Consider the following 25,192-nt stretch of genomic DNA (forward strand, 5'->3'; position numbering starts at 1 on the left):
GCATTGATGCATATTGAGAGCCTTTTCCAGCAATCCCCTTGTGCAAATGCTAAAACCATAAAATACTTCCCTAGGACTGTGATCTTGCAGCAAGGATTTGCTCCACTCCTTTTGCAATGTGCTTTTTTTTGTCTTCACAAAAGGTTTCCTTGGCAAAAGAGAGCTGCCAGCTGGCCAGACCTGGCCAAGGGGCTAATGGGAAGTATTCAGCTGTACACAGTTGTACCAGCAAAATTGTCTATTCAAAGAAAAGTCATAGTTTTGACTCTGGTTTTTCATCAGGGTTTGTTGCTCTAGGACCACTGCCAATATAAACTTTTCTAGCTAAAATGAACAAAAAAAAAATCCTAGCTTGCTTTTCATATGCTTTGAAAGCATCCCTTGTCCTGGCTGGTACCACTGCTCTTTGCTCTTTTTTGTTCAAGTGGTCACTGACTTCTCAGTGTCACTTTCCTCCTTTCATCACAATGGTGACTTACCCATTTAATTAAATTCTTATTTTTAAACGATGAAAGCATTTTAATTCCTGATGACTTTAATAGCATCACTGCCTCTCTTCCTCCTTCCTTTTTTAAACCACCTCTAAACCTTGGGGATGGAACTAGCTGACAGGTTTCCTTTAATTATCCTCACTCTCCGCGCTCATCTCTTCCACGGTGCCTTCAAGGGACACCACTATGAAAGGTGCTACACATACAAGCAGCACACCCAAATTGAAGCAGAGAATAAAAAAAAATGTCAAGAAATCCACCCTTAAAGAAACTAATAACAAATACAGTCGGGCACATTTCATAAGCCCTATTAGGCAGTACTGCTCAGATACCATGGTGATGAGCTTCCTATAAATATTTCCACAGCAGTAAAACTGTCTTAAAGGGACCACACAGCATCTCGGGTGCACCAGGAGGAAGCGTTTCTCTGGAGGACCCTCTTGTCCTGTTCAGACTGCATGGCTGACATAGTCACATGCCTAAGGAGGAAGCCAGCTTTTCTTTAGCCTGTCATGAGCACCAAGAACAACACAGCCCTGGTGTTATGCCCATAACACTGTGATTTGACCACAACATATTACTAGGGACAAGGGTGGTCTACACTTTACTATTCAGCAGTCTCTCAAAGCCAAGGAGCCAGGCGAATGCTGCATCCTTTAGCTGCCCAAATCCTTTAGCTGCTCCATCACCCAGCCTGAGCCTTCACACAGCACAACCACAGGGAGGAGCTTAAAGATATGGCTTGTGATGGAGCCAGATGTGTACTTGCTTATCCTCCCAGAGGCACATGTTTGTGGAGCAGAGTAACACCTGATCAGGGCGCTAGGATTTTGGGAGCTCCTGTTCACAGATCAGGGAGCTGAGCATGAGGGACATGGAGGGAGGGTGGGGAAGAAACACATGCTCAGGTGTTTAGGTTTCTGCAGCAAATTCCTGCCCATGCCGCAGGAGAGCTTTGAGTTTCTTGCCCTTGATGTAACCACCACCAGAAGTTTGTTTTTGCAAAACCTTGTCTTGAAAGCTACAACTCACACATCAGCACCTCATCTGAGAAGAAATAGTAACCCTGTTATTAAGCTGTGGGCAGCATCACCTGGAGGGTGATTCCTCACACACCTGCTGCTGTTCACAAACAGACAGGAAACTTCATATTGGAAAATAATTTTCAAAGGACAGCAGCTCCAGTGGAATAATGGACATAAAACCAGAGAAATGATCCTGTGGAAAAAAGCTGACCTAGCCTTGCTGCTGAGGGCCCAATGCATGGTTGCTTTGAGTGACTATATAAAGGAGCTAGAAACCCCTTGGAGCTGCTACCTCACAAATGTTCCAAGCAGAGGCTAGGAATAGGGAAAAAAAAAACACTAAAAATTATTTCTTGCCCATAACTTAGGGCATCCCTTGCAGCAACAATTGGAAAGGTGTGGGAACATGAATTGATTGCCTTCTATGGGCTTCCTCCCACAACTGCTGTAGCTAGTCACAAGATAAGCTAGAGAAGACCAGTGCAGAAGGCATGTATCTATGTATGCCTTAGTTCCCATGCTGAGTTTTCATACATGCAGGAACATTTGGGGGTGAGGACTCAACTCTTTTGGGAAAAGTGTGAGATTAGCTGATTGGACTGCCTATAGGATGAGTGCAGGTGAAGAGACCTTACAGCCCTGATCAAGGAGCTGCTGCTCACTCTCTCCATTGCCGCAGGCAAGTCTTTTCTCTTCTGATCTTCCCCACTGCATCTTGCACTCTTTCTGGCTTTCTAGCCTTGTGTTTGTGTGGTAGTTCTTGAGCATGTCCCACATGTAACTTGTTTCCCTTAATTATACTTTAAAATGATATCTGGAGGTCCTCAGTAAAGGGTGGCTGTCTGGGTGTGCAAGCAGTATGGAAACACAGTGCTAACCCCCAGGTGCTGGTGTATTTTGATAAGTTTCTTGACTGCCCTATTTACATGGAGACTAATCAGCTCTCAGTGGAATTTCTTTTTGATCCTTTGGCCTATCTCAAGGGAAGCACAACACTAACTGACAAAATATGTATATTTTGGATTTCTAAAACTATTACACTTTGCAACTGTCACCAGACCTTGAGCTTTCTGGTTGCTAGGGAAACATTGCAGGAGATAACCTGATGGCAGCTGTGAACTGCATCCGTTCCTCTCCCAGTGCTCAGCCTGCTCTTCCAGAAATGCTTGCTACGGTTTGGGATATTTCATTTTTAGAAAGAGGGGGCTTGAAAAATAAGGTTATTTACAGCCTGAAGGATATTTCCTTCTGAAATGGAACTGTCTGGGAGGTCTTGCTCTTTGGGTTCAAAGCACGTGTGGCAGTGGCTCAGCAGCAGTGGGTTTTGTGGTGCTCTAATACCACTGGCTGCTGGAGCAATCATGACCCTGTCCAGGTAACATGGGCTAGAGTCAATGGGGGGTTTGTATAGTGTCAGCTCTGGATTTGTAATACTCAGGCTCTTTGGACCCATCAGTTTGGAGCACCACAAGCTTGTGTCAGTGCTTACACTCCAGGTAAGATAGATGGAGCCTCCTCTCTAAGACCATAAAAAGGGTGTGCTGCGTTGTCCCAGAGGGCTGTCAGGAATTGTGTGCTGCCTCTTTCACTGAGGGAACCGTGTGCTATTGTTTTCATCAGAAACATTTCCTATTCTCCCCTTTCATATTATGTAACATGTCATCAAGCAAAGGCGGGGTGTCAGAGAATCTGACTCTGATTTTCTCTCTGTGCTAGCTGGGGCCAAGCTAGGGTCATGCTGTAGGCAAAAGGTAAGGTAAAGTAAGTGATAATACAATGTAAGTAGGTAAGTGTAGGTAAGGTAAGTGGTAATAGAACTGAGCATCCCTGCCAGTTTCTCCATCCCTTGCAGAGGTGCAGTGCCCCTGGATGCCACTGGTGGTGAGATATCGGTTGGGGCTGGGCTGAAGAGAAACCAGATAGCCTGGGGCTGGGCAGCCAGGGGGCTGGGGGAATATAGGCTGTGGGTCTGCCACATGTGTTGACAGAACTTCTGGTGACGGGAAATAGGGGATGAGCACGTGGCCCCAGGGAAGCCAGATGTGTGTCTTCCTCTTCTGCTGTGACAGAACAGCCCTTTAAAGACATAAGATGCAGCTCTTTTTCCTGACACTCAAAGAACAGGGTGACAGGCTGCTGTCAGGGAAATGCTATCTAACTCCCTTTCCCCCAGTAATTTCCCTGGTAAAACTGCAGTGCAGTGGAATCAAATGGTGACAGGAACCGAGGGAGAATAGACGTGTTTTCCATTTTCTTTTTTTTTTTTTTATTCTTATGTTTCCAAGCACTCATCTGTATTGGAGCCATGTGCACACTGGTAAATCTTGCCAGTTCAAAGAAATGTTTTTAGTGTTCAAATTCAACCTTTAGTGCTTCCCCCTCTGCTTAAGAAACAACAAAGCCTTGAAGATGCTCCCAGCTTGCATGGTATTAAAAAGATATCTTGGCTGAAATGGAAAACAGCATCTCATGTTTTCCTTTGGGTTACATGTGCAGCAAACCCCTTTGCTGCTCTTTTAGGTGGTGCTATGAAAAGTCCTCTCTACTGATAAAAGGTAAATTGTAGGTGGAGCAGGGGGAGAAGGAGGGAGAAGAGGGCGAGGATTATGAAACTACCTCACAGGCAGACAGCTTGTGTTCTGAATTGTGCCAAAATAACTGGGAGCAAATCTGAGAGTGGAACTGGCAGTGCTGAAGTGCTGCTGTACACTTGGGCATAAGAGTGAAGCCTGGCCCCTGATGGACACAAGACCAGTGAAATCTCCAGGGATGCTGCTTACCCCAGTCATTCTCCTTGGTGGTTGACTGAGGTTCATTGATGGTTCCTTTCCTCATTTCTGCAAACAGGAGAGGATTTCCTGGGTGCACAAGGAAAGGGAAGGGGCAGGAAGGCAGTAGCTTCCCATGAGCTCTTGTGTCATGTGGCTGGAGCCTCTCCCCATCACCTGAAGCTGGAGCGGATGGATGTGTGGCTGCTCGCCTCTTCCCCCTCACACAGTACTTGCACTGTCTTTCCTCTCTAAGGAAAGTTTTCATAATTTGATGTTTATTTGAAACTTTTACTCCAAAAGCCCATGTTTGCCCTCCTAACTCCTGCCAGGCCTCAGCAAGGGTCCCAATCAGAGCTTTTAGAAGGGGCTTTCACGGAAGAGCTGCATGTGTCCCTCAAAGCTGTAGCCATGATGTGCTGGGCAGTCCTTTGTTAATATTCAAAGCAGAGTGTTTTATTCTTAGGATGGACGTAAATTGTTTTAAGGCAAATCCTTAGGGTTTCATTTTGCCTTTCCAGAAAGTAACAGCTGCTCAGGCTCAAGAGCTGGAAACCCTGCAAGGGTTTGTCCATGAGTGCTGGCTTGGGTCGTTAGGATTAATCTAAACAATTGCCTCACCCTTTACTTCAAAGGGCTTAGGTCCATTCATGCAGATGAATTTGGCCCCAAAATGTATGTATCTTTCTGCAGAGTACACATTCTGCAGAGGGGAAATAAGGCAGAGGGACTTAAAATACATGAAATGCTGCTTTTTAAATTTTTTTTTAATAAGCCATAACAGATTCGTTACCACTGAGTCCTTAGGAACTGCCTTAGCACAGTGGACGAATTGATTGCATAAATGCCAGCTGTAACTCTCTTATTTTTGGTAACAAGGCATTACTAAAGGCAGATTAATTCAGTGCTATGCTCCAATGAGACCAGTGTTCTTTTGTCTGGGACTGGCTTAGGAACCCTCTAATATCTTTATTTTCAGCCGTGGATGTGAGGATTCTAGTAGTGGTTCAAAACACACACCTGTATGGCAGCAAGAAGTCATGAAGGGTGCACACATATAGGTTAATTGTCAAGGGAAAATGACTTCAAGTACCATCAAACTGTTTTCAAATGTAATCATGACATCTAAGAGGATGATCCTTGAGAGATCAGAGAGCGGAAATTATTCTCTTGCTTTGCACATCTGAATGCAGTTTGGCTACAGTCAAATTAGCTGTTTCAGCCTACTCTGACAGTTTGCTCTTATCTCTCTTTCCTCTTGTTGTATTATTAATAATAAAAAAAGTTAGAGATGGCAGTAGAGACCTATCTGCATGGGGCAGGGCTGGAGCCACCGACTGCCTTTAACTGTGGATGGTGACCAGTGTTTGAGTGCCCCTCAAAAGGACGTGCTGGCCCCAGGGATGGCAGGAAGCTCTCTGCCATGCTGCCTGTGGGTGTTTGAAAGGCACCATGCTGAATTTGAGCTAACTCATTTGCTTCAACTTCCCCGCCTGCCTTCCCTCCCACTGTCCCCTTGCACAGCTGCACTTAGTAATGAAGCTGGCAGCATTAGAAAGTCACTAGAAGTAACCCAGCTGCCTCCATCGGTTCACGAGGAGAATGACTTTGTTGCTGCTCTCAGTCCATTAATTGAACATAATAAGGCATTTAGTGACAGAAGGATGGTTGATGGGCCTTAGCTGAAATAACAGGGGCCTGCCTAGAGCTGCCTTTCCATTCTCATGGAGGAGTGTGGAGGGTCCTAGTCCTGAAGTGTGGAGTTGGAGTTGTACAGGGGTAGGAGCAGTGGAAACCTGCTGCTCCCTGATCTGGAGGACATGTAGGGTGCCTGATGCTGAGCAGGAAAGCACAGCCCTGCGTGCTGAAACACTAGTGTGGCTGATCCACTCCAGAGAGAACAGGTGGCTGCATATCCAGCTCATGCTGCAGTGCTCACCTGGTGAAAGCCATGGGGAGCTGCCCCCCTGCAAAGGGTAAACGTGGCTGCTGGCTTCACTGCCAAGCATCTGATGATAGATGAGTCCTTCAAAAAGGGCTGGACATGGGACTATCTATCCCTGTGTGAAGGAACAGGGCAGTTTGCATGGAATACCAGTGTGGACTGGGAAACTCAGGCTCTTTAGTTACCATGCTGGTTGCGTTTGCTGGAAGAATTAGGAATGGGTTGGGGTGGCTGCTGGCCTTTTCTGTCAGACAGATTCTTCCTTGCATTTTTAGTAGCCTGGAGAGGAGGAGGAGGGCAATGCACTTGGTGACTGTCCTTGCAGGAGTTCAAGGGATGTCCTTGCAATGCAACCTCCCTCATTAATAAGGCAGCAGCTGTTGCATCAACAAGCTGTCTCGCCAGCCTCAGCCTCTGATGTTATGGGGTTCCCTACACCTCATTGCCATCTCAGTTCTATGGGGAAGCAGGTCAAAGAGCTGTCAAACCAAAGCCATGCAGCTCTTGTCAGTCTCAGTAGGGAGACAGATAGCAACACATCTGTGCTGGGAGAAACTGGCTTGTGGAGGCAATGGGGAGAACAGGGCAATCCACCCCAAGCCAGGGAGCAGGTAGTCTAAGCTACCGATTGCTACTGTAGCTCCCATCTTGCTTGCAGTAAGAGTCACCCTGCAAGGTAAGGTGTGTGTCTCCCCAAAACAGCCAAACAGACTCTGTGGAGGGCATGTGCAAGTGGTCTCTTGAGGCCTGCAGCTGGAGCATCAGCCTCAGTTCTGGTGTGTGCAGCCACCCAACTGGTTGGCACACCCCTCACCTGTGAGAAGGTCTGTTGGCAGGAGGTGTTTCTTTGAATGAGCACTTGGTAACGTCAACATTTCTCTGGGCTAGTTTAATGTTCTCCTTGCCTATTTGTTTTGTTTTAATGTCTCTCCTGAACACTGCTTCTTCCAGAGGGTCTGGATGTTTCACAAAGGGATGTAAATATTACCCCTGCATGAGGAAACAGAAGTACAGAACAAATGGCTGGTTTGAGCACAGCCCCCAACTCTTGCTCCATCATTACAAGGTCCACAAGGAACGGGAGGCAGGTCTGGCACAGAAACCTGCCTGCTTCCAGGAGCAAGGGTGGGCAATTGCACAGCAGCGTGAAGGATGAGAGGGAGCAACAGTTTTTTGGGTCAGACTACAGAGGTGGGTTTTTGGCTTGTATGCAGCGTCCTGGGGAATAAGGAGGATTGACAGCTCTGCTGGCTGCAGTACTAGCATGGGTCCTTCATGCACCCCTTTGTAGTGGTTGAATGGGACATTACTTATCCCCCTGCTCAGATGGGCATGTCCTGGGTGGACTAGGACTGCTGCCCCACACATTGATTCCATCTGCTCTAAGGACGGGTGTTACTGCTGCAACCTTCATTACTAATTTTAATTAACACCCTATCAGCACTTGGCAAGCTTCCCACCTGCCCCATGCCTCAGGACACCTGGCCAAGAGCTGGCTTCCTTCCTCCCCAGGGCACCCATTCCTCACAGTGTGCTGGGAGGCAGACAGCTCCTCCATGCCACAGTGTCAAGACACACCATGAAACACTTGCTCCTGCCTGTGCTTGGCTCTGGTGCTAGTCTCATCGCATTCTGTGTCCCCCCAAGGAGAGGAGCAAGGACCTGGGCATAGCAGGCAAGTCTCACTGATGGCAGCAAGCCTTGTGCTGATGCTTTGGCACAGAGCAGCAGGGCAGTCTTGCTTTGTTGGTGTGCCTTGTAAAACTGAAGTGAAGGGAGAAGGCCGATGCCGAGTCCTGACCATATACCCACAGCTTTTATTTCATGCTCTGCTTGCCTCCATCTCTGAGGACAGCTGGAAAGCTCTCTTTCTTTCTCTCTTTCCCTAAAGGCTCAAGCCTCCCTCTTTGACTCACTTAGTCTAGACAGACTTGCTTTGTAGGATTTCTGAGGTTTTGCCTTAAGCTTTTCAAAACCTGGAGACCTGAGGCATACACTGCTCATAGGAGTGAAATACTTTGTGGCTGGAGCTCATGAGTTTCATTTCCTTTTCCACAGGGAAAACATATCTGCAAATCACCTCAGAACAGAAGTCCTGGGTAGAAGATCTTTGTTGGGGTGCAGGGAAGAGGAATGTAATTTTTTGCAGCTTTAGCTGGCAAGTTACTTCAATTCCTGCCAAAGCAGCACTGTGGTGGTTTTAGGGTTGTTGTTCCTTGTTTTAGGGGCCTTTATTTTGAAAGTTTGTGGGAAAGAGGGAGATTTGTCACAATTCCACAGGCTAGATACAGAGAGGGGGAAAAAAAGCATCAGGGCTGGCTCCTCCTATTCTTGCACTTGACCCCCTTGACATCCTGCCTTGGCTGGATGCAGCGTGTGCAAAGAGACCAGTCACATCACAGCCATGCAGCTGGAAATTTTGTTTTCAGGGGGTAGCAGTCCAGCTGGGTTTCTGGCCATCCTGGCTTTCCCATCTCTACTGGGTAGAGGAAGAGCTTCCCCAAACACAGCAGTGGCTGAGTGAAGCTCTCTAAGTCTTGACTACACTCCTCCCAAAGGAGAGACCAGACATGACTCAGCCACACGGGTATCATTTAAAAAAGCAGCATCCTGCCCTGGAAACCACCGTGGAAGGGCTCTGCCATTCCTGCCCAGCAGCACAGGCTGCTGAGCAAATGGCTGGCCCAGGCATGCACAAGTTCTGGCTCTGTCCTCTGGCTCCTGTGTCCGCAGGAGGTAGGGAGATGCAGGGGACAAACATTGCACCCTGGACTGCCACAGCTGCACCAGCACCCTCATTCCCAGTGTGCTGGGGCAACGTGCTCTCCCGCATTGCTTTGTGCTGCTGAGTTAAAAAGGTGATTACTGGCCAGAACGACTCTAAATGCTCTGGAAATTCAGATTCTAATACCTGCATCTGGAGCCCAGAGGGTCCTGCTGGGAGGTTTCTCAGTGTAAGACAGGTCTATTATGGAGAGCTAGCTCTTGGACAGGGATTGCTTGAGCAAACTCCTCCAGGAAGCAGCCTTAATACAGTAAGGAGCTCTTACCTCCTGATCAATGAGAGACCTCTGCCTCTTTGCAGCTGTGTTGCTGGAAATGCCGTTATTCAGGCAGAAGGCAACACTGATGCTCTGACAGCTCTGGTCTCCGCCAAGGGTCATGAAAGGGAAGCGAACCTCCAGGCTTGCAGCGGCCACGCACTCCCTATGGCAATGAGCTGCTCCTCTGGGATAACAGGGGTGCCCCTCTGAACACCAGACACACATACTGCTGACCAAGGCCTTCTGTCTCAGCTGCTCACAGTATTGCCAGACACTGAGTGTTCCAGCTGAATATTTACATGCCAAATGTCTGCCCCAGGCTCATTGGGTTTTGGTTTTTTTTTCTCTTTTAAACAGAAGCTTCAGCAAAATTAGTTCTGTTATATCTCAGAGCAAGACAAATGAAAGATATGTTCATAAAAAGTCTTGCTATGCTTGAGAAATGCAAGCTTCTGCAGCCCCAGGGAAGACCTGCAGTCAGTCCTACACCTGCTTCTCACGTGGAGTTGTGAAGTGATGCCAAGCTGGCCACCTCCGCTTTGTGTGCTCTGTGCTCCTCGTGTTTTGGATGGTGTGAGATGTTGGGGTCTCCTTTGGAGGAATATGGAACTGTCTGAGCATACTGAGTGTTAGGTAACAGAAATTACCTGGGCATTTTGTAGTACTAAAACTAGAAAAGTATCTGTGTCTTAGTCTCACCCATCTCTCCCTCTGCTCTATTTTACAGGGCTGCAGTGAAAATCAACTCACTATATGATGTGAACCCAGGTGCTATAAGCATGATCTCAAAAGAACAGCCCACAAGGAGATATTGAGCTGTTAGCAAGACTACTGGGCAGCATACAGAAGGGGAAGGATACAGCCTCACTCTCTGAATAGCAAGGCTACACCAGTGTTATACCTGTGACTGTCAGGCAGTCCCATCCAGCCCAGCACTAGGTTAGGTAAGAAACCACGGTGGGGAAAGGATGCTGATGAGCCCAAGTCTTTTAATTTCCCCACCTCCAGTTTCAGTTGCTATTCTTCCAATGAGTGAGAGGAATTCAAGCTATTTGTTTCTGGCTGCCAGACCCTAGTTTCTGGGCTGCTGTCTATTATTTGTTTTGGGTTGCCTTGCTTCTCATAGTGATCTATTCCTTCCTTCATATTTTAGTATTCCACCCTGTGGGCAATGATCTCCCCTTTGCCACCAAAATATTGTATTAGCATACCCTTGGGTTTTCTGTGCTAAGGTTGTTTGAAAGCCCGAAACAAGAAAACCAGCAGATGGAAAGGAGTTTCATCCTGTCCTCCTTTCAATGCTGCCTGCTACCAGTTCCTCTTTAGTCATGTTGCTACTCATCTTCCAGTGCTCGCACTAATCTTCAGCTTTACTGGCTTATGTTAATTTTCCACTAGCAAATATTTTCTCCGAAGTCCAGATAGATGAGAACTACTGCCATGCCTTTGTCTAGGGAAGTATTTCACCAAAGAGTATCATCTCTACAGGCCATGACTTACTTGTTGTAAAACCCACCTTGTGTCTGATTTTTATTTACCTTTGTCTTCCATCTGGCCTTCCCTTCACATAGGGTATGCAAAACTTTAGTGCTTGTATGCACATGTCTGTATCCATCCCATATTATTCCTCAGTCTTTTAGTACCATACCTCTTCCTCCTCTCTTGCTTGCTAGATGCTTTAGAAAGAGGCTACCAGCCTCTTGCTTCATTCTGACAGCTCCCTCTGAATTTTGGTCTGGAGCTTGTCTGGCTGTTCCCTTTGCCTAGTTAAGCACGTCAGCCTTTAATTGGAAATGTCCATGACCCAAGTTCTCATTTCAGCCTTTGCACTCTTCCTCTTTTATTTGTCATCCTCCTCCTGACTTGACAACTCATTTCTTTCTTTTAAGGTCAATACTCACTTCTCTTTTTGATAAATTAAATAATTTGACTGCTTTGTGTTTGCTGGAAAGCTTCAGGGTTTTTCCCCCTGGAGCACTGAGATCCTTTGGTTCCTTTCTATACTCGCCTCTTCCAGAGCAATATTTTCAGAGTGTTTTCACCACACTGGGGTTCATCTTGCTAACGTGCATCAAAGGTGTATCTCACTTCCTTACTCATTATTCCCAGAGCACACACCAGCCTCTTGCCACAGCTCTATGCTGTTCATATTCTGTCATGATCTCCAAAACCCTTTGCAAGCTTCTGCTTTCCAAACATGGCAACAAGGAGTCTGCCTGGAACTGCTTATTACAGGAACACCTGTTTGCAGTAAACTGGTGATTAAGTAGGCTTTGCTCACTGATATGGTTGCCCTGTGCTCCTCCTTATTCATCGCTTTGAATCTCTTTGTCATTTATGCACTATAACAGCAATGAGATTTGCAGTTGCTTCCCAGTGATGAAAATTCTGGGAAGTGTCAGGCTTCAAGCAGTTGTGTGAAGAAACCTGCTAGAAACACTCCCATCTGAAGATGATTCACCACTGATAATTCCTTGTTGAGATCTGTCAGCCAGCTCTTAATCCAGTCAATGTGTGGTTTATTGATATTATATACTGTTGACTTTTTTAATCAGAATATTGTACAGTTGAATGTCAAATACCTAACAACAGTCTTCACTAAAGCTGACTTGGCGTTAACTGTGGAGTCAAAGCCGTAGGTGTGACATGTGTCAAGTAAATCTGTCATCTCATCAGGTGGCCCACAAAACTAGCAGAGCCAGTTGTTAAATATATTCCTGTCCTCTGATTTACCACTGCTTGAGACCCACCATGAAACTCTGGGGAACTACATTGCAGTCTCTCTGGGCTTGTCGCTGCCTCAGTGTGTACCCCCCACATCCTGGTGCAGAAGGAGCTTTGCTGTCTTCTGAAGTTTTCCCTTTCTGCAGCTTTCCTCCACATGGTGTTAGTGTGTGGCCATCTTCAGTCAGATGGTCCTCTAAAAAACCTGACCATGTGTTTCAGAGCATCAGGTACACTAGTGTAATGCTCTAGTAACATGCTGTTTAGCAACAGACCAAAAGGACCTTCTCCAGGCTTCAAGTACTGGGCATGATACTCATCTTCTTTGGTGATCCTTTTCACTATACGTTTGTGCAAGTAAAAGCCGGGATCTCCACCTCCTCGTAGCTGAAATCACTGTGTAAGAGGACATATTTGTATAATTACAAAGTGCTTTCTTCATTCATTGTCATTGTATTGTGTCCTTGCTGAGCACAGTGCTGTGTGCAGCAATAAGTGGAGCCCTTTGCCAATTTCTCCCAATTGGTCGAGGGCTTGAAGAGTGAAATAAGCAGTATTCAGAACAAAGCAAAACTCTGCCAGCATTAGGTTTTGTTACAAAGTCAAATTTGCCCATAGTTTGTTGTAAGGACTTGTTATGCCATGATGGCATATGTTTCTGGGGCAACATTTCCAGTGTGATAGTTCCTCTGTGGAAGGAAAATAGCTGGACACTTCAATGTATTGGAGACTGTTTAGAGACTTACATGGCCTGTCTGTCTTCCTCCAGAAATGCTGAGCATGTACAATTCCCACCGATTCATTTGCAGGCAAGCTGTGGGTTTGATGCCTTAGATCCATAGTTTGAGGGATTTTTATCACATTTAGTGACATCTGGAAAATGGCAGATTAAAATACAGTTCAGTCTTAACCCTGTCTGCAGATTAGCATTTTAACCAAGTTCCCACCGTGCTGGATAGACTGCATCAAAGCACCTTTCTTTATAAGAAACTATCATTTGAGTGCAACTCTGATGCAAGAGCAGATCAATCCCCCACTTTTGATTGTGGTTTCTCTGAAGTTTTAGACTTGTCCTGAATACAGAATTCAAAACAAAGCCTGAGAGCCTGAAAACCTGTGCAGACTGAGAATAAGGTTTGTGCAAACCCCTGCCAAGCAATAACACAGGTCCCCCTGGCTCTGAGAACTCAACTTTTCCCTATAGCAATGCTCAGGTGTGAGAGGAAGACCATGCTTCTTTGGAAACAGTCCTGCAACTCTGGGTTAAGTGGAGGCTCTCAAATTGCTGTGCTGAGTGTCTTTCAACCACAGTTTACTAGTGGGAGGGGAGGCAAATCAGCAATTTGCTCAAGGAAATATCTTTACCATTCAGCACATTGATTATCAAATGTGTAACTAAAAGATGCTGGGTCAACTGCTTGGCAGATATCTGGGTTTTGCATATCTCAGTTTGGATTCTGGCTCCACAGACACAATCTGGTTTTCCCAAAACTTCTTCCTGCTGTGTTGTTTGCCTCAGGCTTAGATGGGTCACTAGGGCTCCAGATTGCAAAAATCAGATCGAATGCTCCTGTCTTTGTTTTTGACAACAGGGACAAACTTTGCCCTTTGTAGTGCCTGCAGGGCAGCAAGTAGTGAATGTTTATGTGAATATTGGCTAGCTCTGATAATAACCTGGCTGACCTTGCTGGGGAGAATCCCTTATGCCCTTGCAAGACAGAAGTGAGTCTCCATCTCTGTCACTTGCCTTCAAGGCCTTTCACAGCAGAGGGCATAGGGAGGTGGTACAGGCAGGGGAGGCTCAGAGGGTACAGATGTACAAGCTCTGGCTAGCCTGCTTGCTGCTCACATACCTCTCTGAGTGTACAGTCATGACATGGCATGATAATCCACAGCCTGTTAGCTATAAAAAAAAATTTACCTTAAAGCAGGCGAACTTCCCTGTACAGCTGGGGAAAGGTTGTGCACTATAATGCTGATACCCAAGCTATCTGCTTTTAAACATGTTCCAAGCTGGTGCCTACCTTTTTGCTCCTTCTGCTCCCCTGAATACTGTCCCTCTTCTGGCTTTTGTGATGCTGTCCCTTCTGCAGCAAATAGCCTCTTGTCATCCCTGCAAACAGGGAAATCATGGCCCTCAGCTTCTGGGCACAGGCTTTCCACCATGGGTCTGAGGGACTGGGGACAGCCCAACTCCTGCCTCTATATTCACAGAGCATGTTGAGGGGTTTTCCTGCAGGAGGAGTGGTGAAAGCCATAGGTGACTGACAAAGGTACTCAGGCCTCACCAGCATTGGAAGGAATGTAACACCTACTGGGGGAGAAATATTTGTCTCTTGAGGCAGGGCTGCCATTCCATCACCTCTGCTACCTCTCTGCTTCTTCCATCTTCTGCACTGAGCAGTGCCTTTATGTTCACAGGATGAGTAATTCAGCATATCTGCACATCTTCAGAGGCTCTTGGGAGGTTCCTGTGGAAGGAGAGGGATTTGTACCTGGAGCTGGGTTTCTCATTCTGAGCTCATTCTGCTCCCATCTGGCAGAGAAGGTAGGAACTGATTTAACAGACTGCACGTGTTCACTTTGCACTAGCTCCTGAGATTTAATTTTAGGACTCTATCCAGCTGCCTTGCTTTCCCTGCTCGTCTCCACAGGACAATGTCACACAGCACCAGTAGCTAAGGGAAGATCTGTGACAACAGGCAACAGAGCGGGTGACCTCTCTCATGGAGTCCCAGCCACAAAGATGTTAATCAGATAATCAGAGCTGACACATGAACAAAATATTACCCTCCAAAAACCCTCCTCTTGTCATTTTCCTTCATGTCCTGATGCTCTTTGTGGTTTTCTGCTACCATGCGCTGCTTGTGCACAGCAGCCTGTATAGCTGAGTACACTTCTGATGTGGTTTGTCCTCTATTCTTCTTACTTAGCCCTCTCTCATTGAATCTGATTGACTCTAAGGCCATTGATTTTTAAATAAGGTCTTGGGGGAAGGTCTGACAGGTTTTGCTTTGGTTTTACACAGCAGGCTTTGACTTCTGGTTGGGAGCCATTGAGCACTGCTGCTATATTAAATGATGGTCACTGATAGGAATGTAGTCACTGCTTAATACCCCAAATTGCTGCTTTCAAGTGGGCAGGGTTTGGCTTTTGGCCAGATCTCCATGCTCCTGGCAGAAGGATTCATTACCTTGTTCTGGCAAATGTATTTTCATCTGCTAGTTTGAATCTGATTTCTAGTAGTCTGTGTGGTTCTCACAGCTGAGGAATTTCCTGCCCTTTATCCACCTGTTTTCTTCCAATCTAGGCTAAAATCAATACACTTAAATAAATAAAGCCATTGGACTTGTGAGTACCTCCTGCTGTGTCAGCAGAAGAAGTAGAGCTGAGTGACCATAGATTAGTTAAGCCATTTTTTTCTTCTTTAAGTAAATTTGCTGTTGTTGGGCCATGCCAGACCACAGCAGGGAAAGTTTACCAGCTGGCACATTCCAGAGCATGCCTCCTCTTTCCATCGGTGGCAGCTGACTCCATGGGAAAGGAACCCTGTTCTGGTTGGTGGCCAGCCCTACCCCCTAGGGTTTGGTTATGGTTTTGTGGCATGGATGCTTTGCTATGGGAATGTTCTGCCACTGAGTTAAAGAGGATGGATGACACAAGGTGTAGCCCTGTTCTTAGAGCATTCCCAGGTGTTGCTTTCATTTCTGCTCTTCCCCACCAGACATGCTTTTCAGGTCTGGTTCAGTCTGGTTCTTCTGAAACGGTTATACAGTGCATGGCAGTGATGCCTTCCCACAGCCCTTGTCTGTCCTGCAACAGGGGATTCTGGCAGGAGCATCCTCCACCAGGATTCATGCATCCCATTCATCTGGAGGTAGGGGAAAAGGTGAGGGTGGCATAAGAGGTCGTCTCTTTCATCTCTAATGCCAAGGGTTACTCCTCAAGCACTTCAAGAAGCAAGAAAGAGATTTAGGATTTCTTGACCAAGCCTTAGGATTTCTGCAGTCCTGCTTTTGTGCATGGGGCATTGATGAGCAATGGGATATATATTTCCTGCCCTGGATTCACTGTACTGCCATGTCCCAGGCATGGAAAACTTCAGTGCAGAGGAAGGCAAATTCCCCTCCTACTTTCCTGGGAAGAACCCCCAGTTCTGCACAGAAGCTAGTAAGTCAGCTTTGCATTCATACGCAGAAGAGAAGTCATGCTTTTGGGCCTCTGTCTGGTACCAGCTTCCAAATCACAGTGTAAGCCCTGTTTCAAAGGTCCCACCTTGATTTGGGGCAATCATTCAGAGACGTCTATGTGCAGCAGCTGCAATAACACATTTAGGGATGGAAGGAAACATCCATTCTGCCATTCTTTATTCATGCTGGGGTTTGGGGGTTTGTTTTTTGAAGGGAAAATTACATTGTGACAAACATCAAAGTTTTATTTCTCCCCCCACCGTTTGCTGCTTAGTTTTGTGAGGAAAAACTGTTTCATAAAAACAGATCCCACTTTCTCTTACTTTATCATCTACCCAGCTCTGGCTGCAACTCATTCTGTGGGAGCAAGTAGGATGTGTTACGACCCAGTGGTTCAGCACTGGCAGGGGAATGAAAGTGCAATGCTTTCCCTCCCTCCTTGCCAATAATTGCAGGGCCTGGAGATGAAAGCGATGAGGCATGCAGCATTGGGCTCTTGGCACAGAGGCAAGCAGGATGCCACATTGCTGCTGTGATCTTACAATTCCCTACCATGATGTTGGGTGAGGCACTGGAACAGGGTGGTGAGGCACTGGAACAGGTTGCCCAAGGAAGCTGTGGCTGGCCCATCCTAGCAGTGTTCAAGGCCAGGTTGGATGGGGCTTGGGACAACCTGCTCTAGTGGAAGGTGTCTCTGCCTGTGGCAGGGGGTTGGAACTGGATGATCTTAAGGTCCTTTTGAACCCAAAACCATTCTATGATTTCCAAAGCCTGCCATCTCTCAATCTCACTGGGCTGAGTTGGGATGCTCTCAGATGCCCAAAGTGGTGAGGGCATTGTGGAGGGACCCATGATGTCTTTGGTAGGACTGCCCCGGCAGCTCCTCTGAAGGTGAGCATGGGTATCGCACACTGTGCCCTGAGCTGGAGAAGTGCAACTGAGCGGAAAGCAGGCAGGCTTTGTTTATACACAGATACCTGTGCAGCCAGCAGCATTAGTGAGAGGAAACAGAAAAGGACATGACAGTTACACTGGGTCTTGATTAAATATTAAATGGAGTGAAGTTTTCTAGAGGATGCCTGTGCTGTTTTCAATTGTCTGTCTGATGGCAAGAGAGAGAAGCCAAGTGAGTGAACCCTGGGTCTGGAGGTGCAGGGCTTCCTCCTCAGGAGCAGTTAGGACAGGCATTGTCATGCTCTGGGCTGCCTGCAGAGCTCCTCTTATTTCAGTCAGAGCAGCAAGCATCTCCTCCCGCTGTCCCATCACTCATACAGCCCAAAGCAAAGAGCTAACTCCCACAGGTATCTCCTCTGAGAGACCATAGGAGGGAGACAACTGAGGTCCTAGGGCTGGAGCATCACTAGCCCAGGCTGGAGTAGCAACTGCAAGCAGCAGACACCTCCCTGGGTTTTAGCTGGGGAATTAACTGCTCATGTACCCCTTTCTGCCAGGTTTAACACAAAGGAAATTTCCTGTGCATAGGGAAAACTAAACAACTGCTGCAGTCCCTTTCGTGTGCTTGCTTTCCTCTGCTTTCCCCCTGTCATGGGAGCTGTGCAGCCATGACCCAGCCTGGGCACAGCCCTCCCATGCCTCCCCATTGCTACTGCTCACCCCATGTAGCCTTGCTTTTCCTTGTGCAGGAGCTTAGTGGGGCCACAGGAGGAATTCTCCTAACTTGGTTTGAGTTAATAAGTTAAAATGCAGAGCCTTAATCCCTACTACTAAATCAGAATGTAATTCAGCTTATAACCACAGCCCAATCCATGTGAATTACAATCACTTTAAATACAGCAAGGGCTAGATGGGATTTAACATCCTCCCAAGAGATCCTGAGTATGGAAACTGGGACACAGCACTGCTCCCACTGTACCTGCCATCCAAGGGAGCCAAGGCAGTGGGGCAGGTGGGTTTTGTTACCTCTCAGGCCTCCTGGAGAGGAGGACCCTTGGGTGCAATCTTTGGTCAGGGCATGTGGCCGGAAGACGTGTGTGAGGCTTGGGCAAGAGCTTATCCCCAAGGAGAGGGACAGAGTCTGCTGGCAACCCAAAGCACTTTTATCTTTAATTTAAGATGTTTATCTCAAGAGATGCTTCAAGCTTTAAAACAAACATAAGGAGATCTTTGTTTGCCTGGCAGCATCTGGCCTCTGAAAGCAGGCACAGACAGTCCTGGCACCAGGGTTGGTAGCGAGTGTTTGTACTCTGCCTCTTTTCTCCCAGCTTTAATCACTGTCAGATGAACCTTGCTGTCCCTCTGCCTGCTCCCAGAAACCACTAGAGAAAATGGGTCTTCCCACAGCTTGGAACAGCAATGGGTCCTTGGCAAGTCATCACATAAGTGCCTGAGATTATGCTTTCACTCTTAGCACTATTTGGTTCTAGCTTCAATATTCAGTCCTGATGGGGAAAGAACAACTGTTCATTGTCTCTTTGCACTGGCCTGGCCTGGGAAACCAGAGATTTAGGAGCCTGCACGTGAGAAGATGAGTCCTGCTGCTGCCATTGACCCAGAAACCTTCTGAGGGAGCCATAAGCAGTGTCTGAGAGCATGCAAATTCAAAGGCTATACAGAAATTTAAGGTCTTGATGGATGCTCTTCCAAGCATTGAACTGAAAAGTCCCCATGGGAACAAGGCTTACTCTTGTGGGCTGCCAGGCAGAGATGCAGAGTTCAAGGAGTCCAAGGTGCTCACACTGGTGAGGAGAGAGTCGAAAATAAGCTCTTCTTCCCAGACTGGTGCTTATGTTTGAACCTTTTTAGGAAGATTCTGATGTTTCTTTCCATGTCACTCTTTTTTGTGGATTTTTTTTATATTTCCTCTCTTTCTGGTGGGGAAAGGCTAGTGCTGTTGTGCTACTACCTAGCCAAAGTGAGAAGTCACAGTAATTTCTCACAGACTGTCATGTAAAGTGTCTGGTGTACTGGACTCAAGAGCTCATGAGTTTTCTGAGGGTGTGATGAGGGAATGGAAATTATGTGAGTTCTTGGGTGCTTTCCCAAACCCCAGCTAGCCAGTTTTCTATGTTTAGATATGGTTTACTTAGCAGCACTGGAAGAGCACAAAGAAGAGTAGAGGATTTTCAGGCACTGGCAGAGCATAATCAGAGTACTGCTGGCTGGGACAGATCAGCAGTGGTATAGCAAGGAGGTTCGTCTGGGTGTCCCCCAGGCCTATCATTAAAAGCTCTTGAAACCTTTCTTCCATGCCATGAAGGAGGGACACCTAACAGAGATGACACGGGCACGGCAGAAAAAGCCACAGAAGCGTTGAGACAGCAGGATGGGTGTATGGACACCTGGGAGAGGAGTCATGGAGATCTGGATGATGGAGCAGAGATGCACCTTCGTTCACCTGACCTGCCCAAACAAGCAGTTGTGGGAGAGGGGCTGTAGCATTGGGGTGGCTGGAGCAGAGTACAGACCAAGGCAGATGTGAAGGGCTACAGTGTGCACTCTCTGGAAAGCACTGTCTCCCAGCAGGAGTTGTCTGCAGCCACACACCTGAATATGCCTTAGCATAGACCCATCCCACATAGGGAAACGTGAATCTAGGGTCAGCTTCCTCCAAGGCACCGAGATTTTTGGGATCTTAGGCTAGCAATGCTTGCTAGTGCTGCCCACAACTGCTCCTGCCCCAGCAGTGCTGGGACCCTGGGCTAGAAGAGAGTGAACTTCCCAGGTAAACTGTGTTTATGGCTCACATATACACCGCCCTTGGCTCATGACAGAAATACATGATCAGCTGAGGAATCACCTGCCAAGCAGCTGGGCTGGCTTGGCCCCACAGTTGTTGTTGTGACACCCTCCCTGTGTCCACTGAGATGTCCATGTGCACCACGGCCACTGCCCCTCTCAGCCACATTAACCAGATTCAGAGGTAAGGACCTTGTTTTGTTACTGTTTCGCTAAAGTTATCACAACAGTTTGAATTTTTGCAGAGCTTTACAATCACATTGTTAGTTTCCTCAGAGCTTTCAGAGAGTGCTGTGAGCAATGCTTCACCCTTCTTCAGCTGGTCTAACTGCAAAAGGGAGATAGATGCTCATCTGAGCAAGGCCAGGATGGCACTGCCTTCATTCCCGAGGCAGGGGATCACTTGCTGCTGGGCTGCCCAACCATGCACGCTCAATGTCTGAAAGGAAGTTCTCACCTCTCTATGGATAAATCACCAACATGTGCTTTGAAATGAGGGTGGTCCCTGCACCTTGCTCTGCATGAAGAGGCCAGGTGGACCCTGAAACTGGGTATGTTTCTTGGTTTTGGTCTATGATGTTCCCTTTTTCACACTGATCCCATCAGCAGGGATGTGTCTACGGCAGGGCAGGAGGTGTGACAAAGTGCCAGATGGAAGGCTCATGCATGCAGCCATCTACTGTTATTGCTCTGTGTGATGGCTCAGGGCAGAGAGATGTGATCCCTGTGCTGGTACCAGGGAAGGCACTGGGTATCAGTACCTAGACCCACCTCAGCATGTGATGTCCCTGAAGCCGTGCCAGGAAGCATTAGCTGTTTCCACCTTCCAGGCCAGGATGAGAACGAATACTCACTCCTCTCAGGGGAAGTTGGTATCTTACCTTGATCAAAATGTTTGCTTTTAATAGGCATGCTGCTCTGGCTGGAGGTTCACACTTCCTGGGGAACTCCACTCTACAGACCCTGGCAATTGTTTCTTTATAAGACTGCTTCTTCTATTCATGGCCAAAGATGCTGGAGAATAGCCTACAGTGGCCAAAGGGCAGGTTTGGAGTTGGTCTGGACTTTTTATAGGCTGTTTTGGTATGTCGCTCACTTTAAAGTCTCTTCTTATTAGGTTTCCTCTCTGGGTGAATGTTAAAGGACACCTTTTTCCATAACCAGGCTGCCCAGCCCCATCAGGAGCAGAATTTACAGGCTGGCAGTGTTCAGGTTAGCCTTAGAAAGGGTATAGCATCCTTATCGTACAGTGTGAAATTATCCCTAATCCCATATGCTGCCATACACAAGTGGGTAACAACAAAATAAGGCTTCCAAGCGATTCTAATAGGGAACTACAACATCTGCTCCATCCTTCATGCAGGCTGCAGTACTGCAAGGACTAAGCAATTTTATGTGAGAATCTGGCCCCAGCTGCAGAGAAATAAAGGCCACAAGAAAGGCTCCAGGGAGATGCTCCTAAAAGAGGAGGAGGTTGGAGATAGCAGGACCACTGTGTGCTCATCCACTCTCCCTGCAGTGGAGTGACTGGAGCAGAGGGTAATGCCAGTACAGCCTGAACTTCTGCTCTTGCATTTCCCAAAGATGACTTCAGGAGCAGAGCTCTCTTAGCAGCAATCATACTGTTCCTTGCTGATGCTGAGATACAGGTAGGTTCAAGACTGGCCAGGTTCTCCTGTATTCTGGATGTACCACTCAGCTCAGTCACAGCTGCCATTTGAGAATAACAAATAACTAAAATGCTTTGTCAGCGTGGAAGCCCATCATGCCAGCAGAGGCTCTGTTTGAAATACAGAAGCAGTGCAGTTTTTGCTGAGGAACTCCCCCAGAGACAAGCAGCTCCTGCATTATTAACAATGGTGCTGATGAATCCCTGTTAATGAGACGCGCTTGCTCAGCCAGCCAGCAAAGTGGCTGTGACCATGCTTCTCAGCCTCACAATGTAGCATGTGCCATTGACAGCAAGAGATGACTGCTCTGGGGAGCAATTGGCAATGCTGTGCTGTAAGATTTGGCTACTTTCCCTAAAATTTGCTCATGTCCTGCCAGACTTGAGCTAGGTAGACATGGAAATCCAGCACTGGCTCTCTGCTGGCTTCAAAAAGTGAAATAAAAGGCTGCCTCCCCAATAATACGGGCTTGTGACTAAGGAATAAGATCTGTTTCTTGGCATATACTCTCTGCTCTGCTCCAGAGAGCAATGTGGGCCATGTCCTCTACTCTAACTCTTAAATAACTTAACCAGGGGAGCTCTGTCTTCCACGGCTCAACAGATTTTGCTGTTAGGAAAATCTGTATCTTTTCCTTAACTCAGCTTCATCTTGCTCCATATATCAATTCTCCCTTTTGTTTCTAGAAGCAATTTCTTCCCCACTGTGGTCATTATACTTCCTAGGATACTTGTAGAATAAGATCTCATACACCCTTAGCAGACGTTTGGCCAAGAAAGACCTCTTAAACTCTTTCAGTTTTTTTTCATAAGGCAAAGCACTGAGCTTTCCTAGCAGTATAATACTTTCCTGACAGTATAGCACTTTTTGGATGGTATCTAGCAGCCTGTGTGGATACAGAAAGACCAGTTATCCTCCAGTGCATTGTATAGTGCCTCCACAGTCTGGCACATCATCACTCGTTGTACTAACGCATTGCAAGCATGTTATTCCCCCATTAGTGCTGCAAAGCTACTTTGCTTTGCTCTATAGACACTGATGCTTTCCAGATGTCACAGATGATGTCAAACTCCTGATGGCATTGCCTTACGCAGAATGAATCTGATAGCCTAAGGTGTTGTGCTGCACCTTTCTGTCTGTTGGTGGGTTTCTCTAATGTGAACAATATCGACCTGCAGTATTTATCTGTGCAAGCAGAGGGCAAAGCAAACACTGCAGGTGCTAAGAGGGCTGGTGAAGATTGCATAGGAGTAATTGTAATAGCTTTCTTTTTTTACCTTTTTCTTTTAAATCAAAACTTCATAAAAATCTTGTGAACAGTCTGTGGAGCTAAGGGCAATATGGAGCCTCTTGGAGTTGCAGCAATGAAATGAGAGGGCAGCGCCGGGAGGACACCAAAGCTCCGGGTGAGGATCTTGCTCTCCCAGAATGATTCTTAACGTGAAAAGATTGAAGGTACCTCTCTTATGCTTTCAGTTTTTAGGGATGTGACAAGAAGGGATGATAAGGTAGCCTTTAGGTCCTGATTTTGGTAGCAGAATTTTGCAAACGTCCCTCTGAGCTCACAAGAAAAGACTAAGGAACCCTGAGAAGACACTTAGAAACGCCTGAAGTGCTGGGGTTCTACCCAAGAGGTGCTTAGGACTGAAAGAGTGAAAGGTGAGAGGATTTGGCATCAAGGAAGATTCAGCAGAACCTTCTGAAAGGATAACACAAGAAGTGATACACTCAGTGGGCTCTCTGCCACGTTAGAAACAAAGTCTTATTTGCATGTGAAGTGATGCAGCCTCAGGTAAAACGTTACTAGTGTAGGAGTTGAATAGATCACAAGTGTAGAAACTTAATGCAGAAACAGCATTGGTAATGTTCAGACTGCAAGAACAATGCTGCACAGACCCTCCTGTGCTTGCATCCACTGCACTCAGTGTCTCCCAGGCAGTGGTGAGGGATCCCCAGAGGAAACCTGGGCCAGGCAGGGACAATCTCCTCACAGTACAGAGAGAATGGAGCCCAAAAAGGCGGCAGGAAGTCCCTGAATGCAGGATGGGGAGACGCAAGGAAGCATTCTTCCCTGAGCAGGAGCCCAACTTCCCTCCTTGCTTGCAGACATTGTACCTGTAATGATACTTCATGTTACAGGTTGAGAGCTCTCTGCAGAACAGAAATATGTCTCTAATTGATGGCAGCATGTTACGTTAGCTAAATGTTGCAAGCCTACTGATTGCACATTGATCATACTAAAAAAGGAATAGGTGCAAGTAAGATGAAACTCACCACTCATTCCTGTAGAGCCCCATCAGTACCCTGGCTCTCTAATATCCCTCTCCCTTGTGCTCTGGTCATCCTGCCAGCTTTTTGCCAGTGTGGCAAAGTGTCTGGAAATGCCCTGCTAAATTACCCCTTAAAGCACTGTTTCACTAGAGAAAGTGTGATGGATGACCGGAGGAATTACAGACCAGTCAGTCTCACCTCTGCCTGGCAAAATCTTGGAGCAGATTCTCCTGGAAGGCATGTTAGGGCACATGAAAAACAACAAGGTGCTTGGTGACACTTGGTCACGTCGTGGCTTCACTAAGAGGAAATCCTGCCTGACCAATTTGGTGGCCTTCTATGGTGGGGCTACAGAACTGATGGACAGGGGTGGAGCAGTTGATGTCATCTACCTGGACTTGTGCAAAGCATTCGACACTGTCCCACATGACATCCTTGTCTCTAAATTGGAGAGACATCAATTTGATAGGTGGACCACTTGGTGGATAAAGAACTGGCTGGATGGCCATACACGAAGAGTTGTGGTCAACAGTTCAATGTCCGGCTGGAGACCAGTAACGAGTGGTGTCTCTCGACGATCAGTGTTGGGACCGGTCTTGTTCAACATCTTTGTTGGTGACATGGACAGTCGGATTGAGCGCGCCCTCAGCAAGTTTGCCGATGACACCAAGCTGTATGGTTCGGTTGATACGCAGGAGGGAAGGAATGCCATCCAGAGGGACCTTGACACACTTGTGAGGTGGGCTGATGCCAACCTCATGAAGTTTAACCATGACAAGTGCAAGGTCCTACACCTGGGCCAGAGCAATCCTAGGCACAGCTACAGGTTGGGCAAAAAGGAAATTCAGTGCAGCCCTGTGGAGATGGACTTGGGGGTGTTGGTCAATGACAAAATGAACATGAGCCAGCTTCAGTGTGCGCTTACAGCCCAAGAAGCCAACCATATTCTGGGCTGCATCAAAAGAAGCGTGACCAGCAGGTCAAAGGAGGTGATCCTGCTCTTCTACTCTGCTCTTGTGAGACCTCACTTGGAGTATTGTGTGCAGTTCTGGTGTCCTCAACATAAAAAGGACATGGAACTGTTGGAACAAGTCCAGAGGAGGCCACAAGAATGATCAGGGGATTGGAGCACCTCCCATATGAAGACAGGCTGAGAAAGTTGGGGCTGTTCATCCTGGAGAAGAGAAGGCTGCGTGGAGACCTCATAGCAGCCTTCCAGTATCTGAAGGGGGCCTATAAGGATGCTGGTGAGGGACTCTTCATTAGGGACTGTAGTGATAGGACAAGGGGAACAGGTTGAAACTTAAACAGCAGAGGTTTAGATTGGATATAAGGAAGAAATTCTTTACTGTAAGGGTGGTGAGGTAC

The sequence above is a fragment of the Melopsittacus undulatus genome, chromosome 2, assembly GCF_012275295.1.
Source record: "Melopsittacus undulatus isolate bMelUnd1 chromosome 2, bMelUnd1.mat.Z, whole genome shotgun sequence".
NCBI classification, from domain to species: domain Eukaryota; kingdom Metazoa; phylum Chordata; class Aves; order Psittaciformes; family Psittaculidae; genus Melopsittacus; species Melopsittacus undulatus.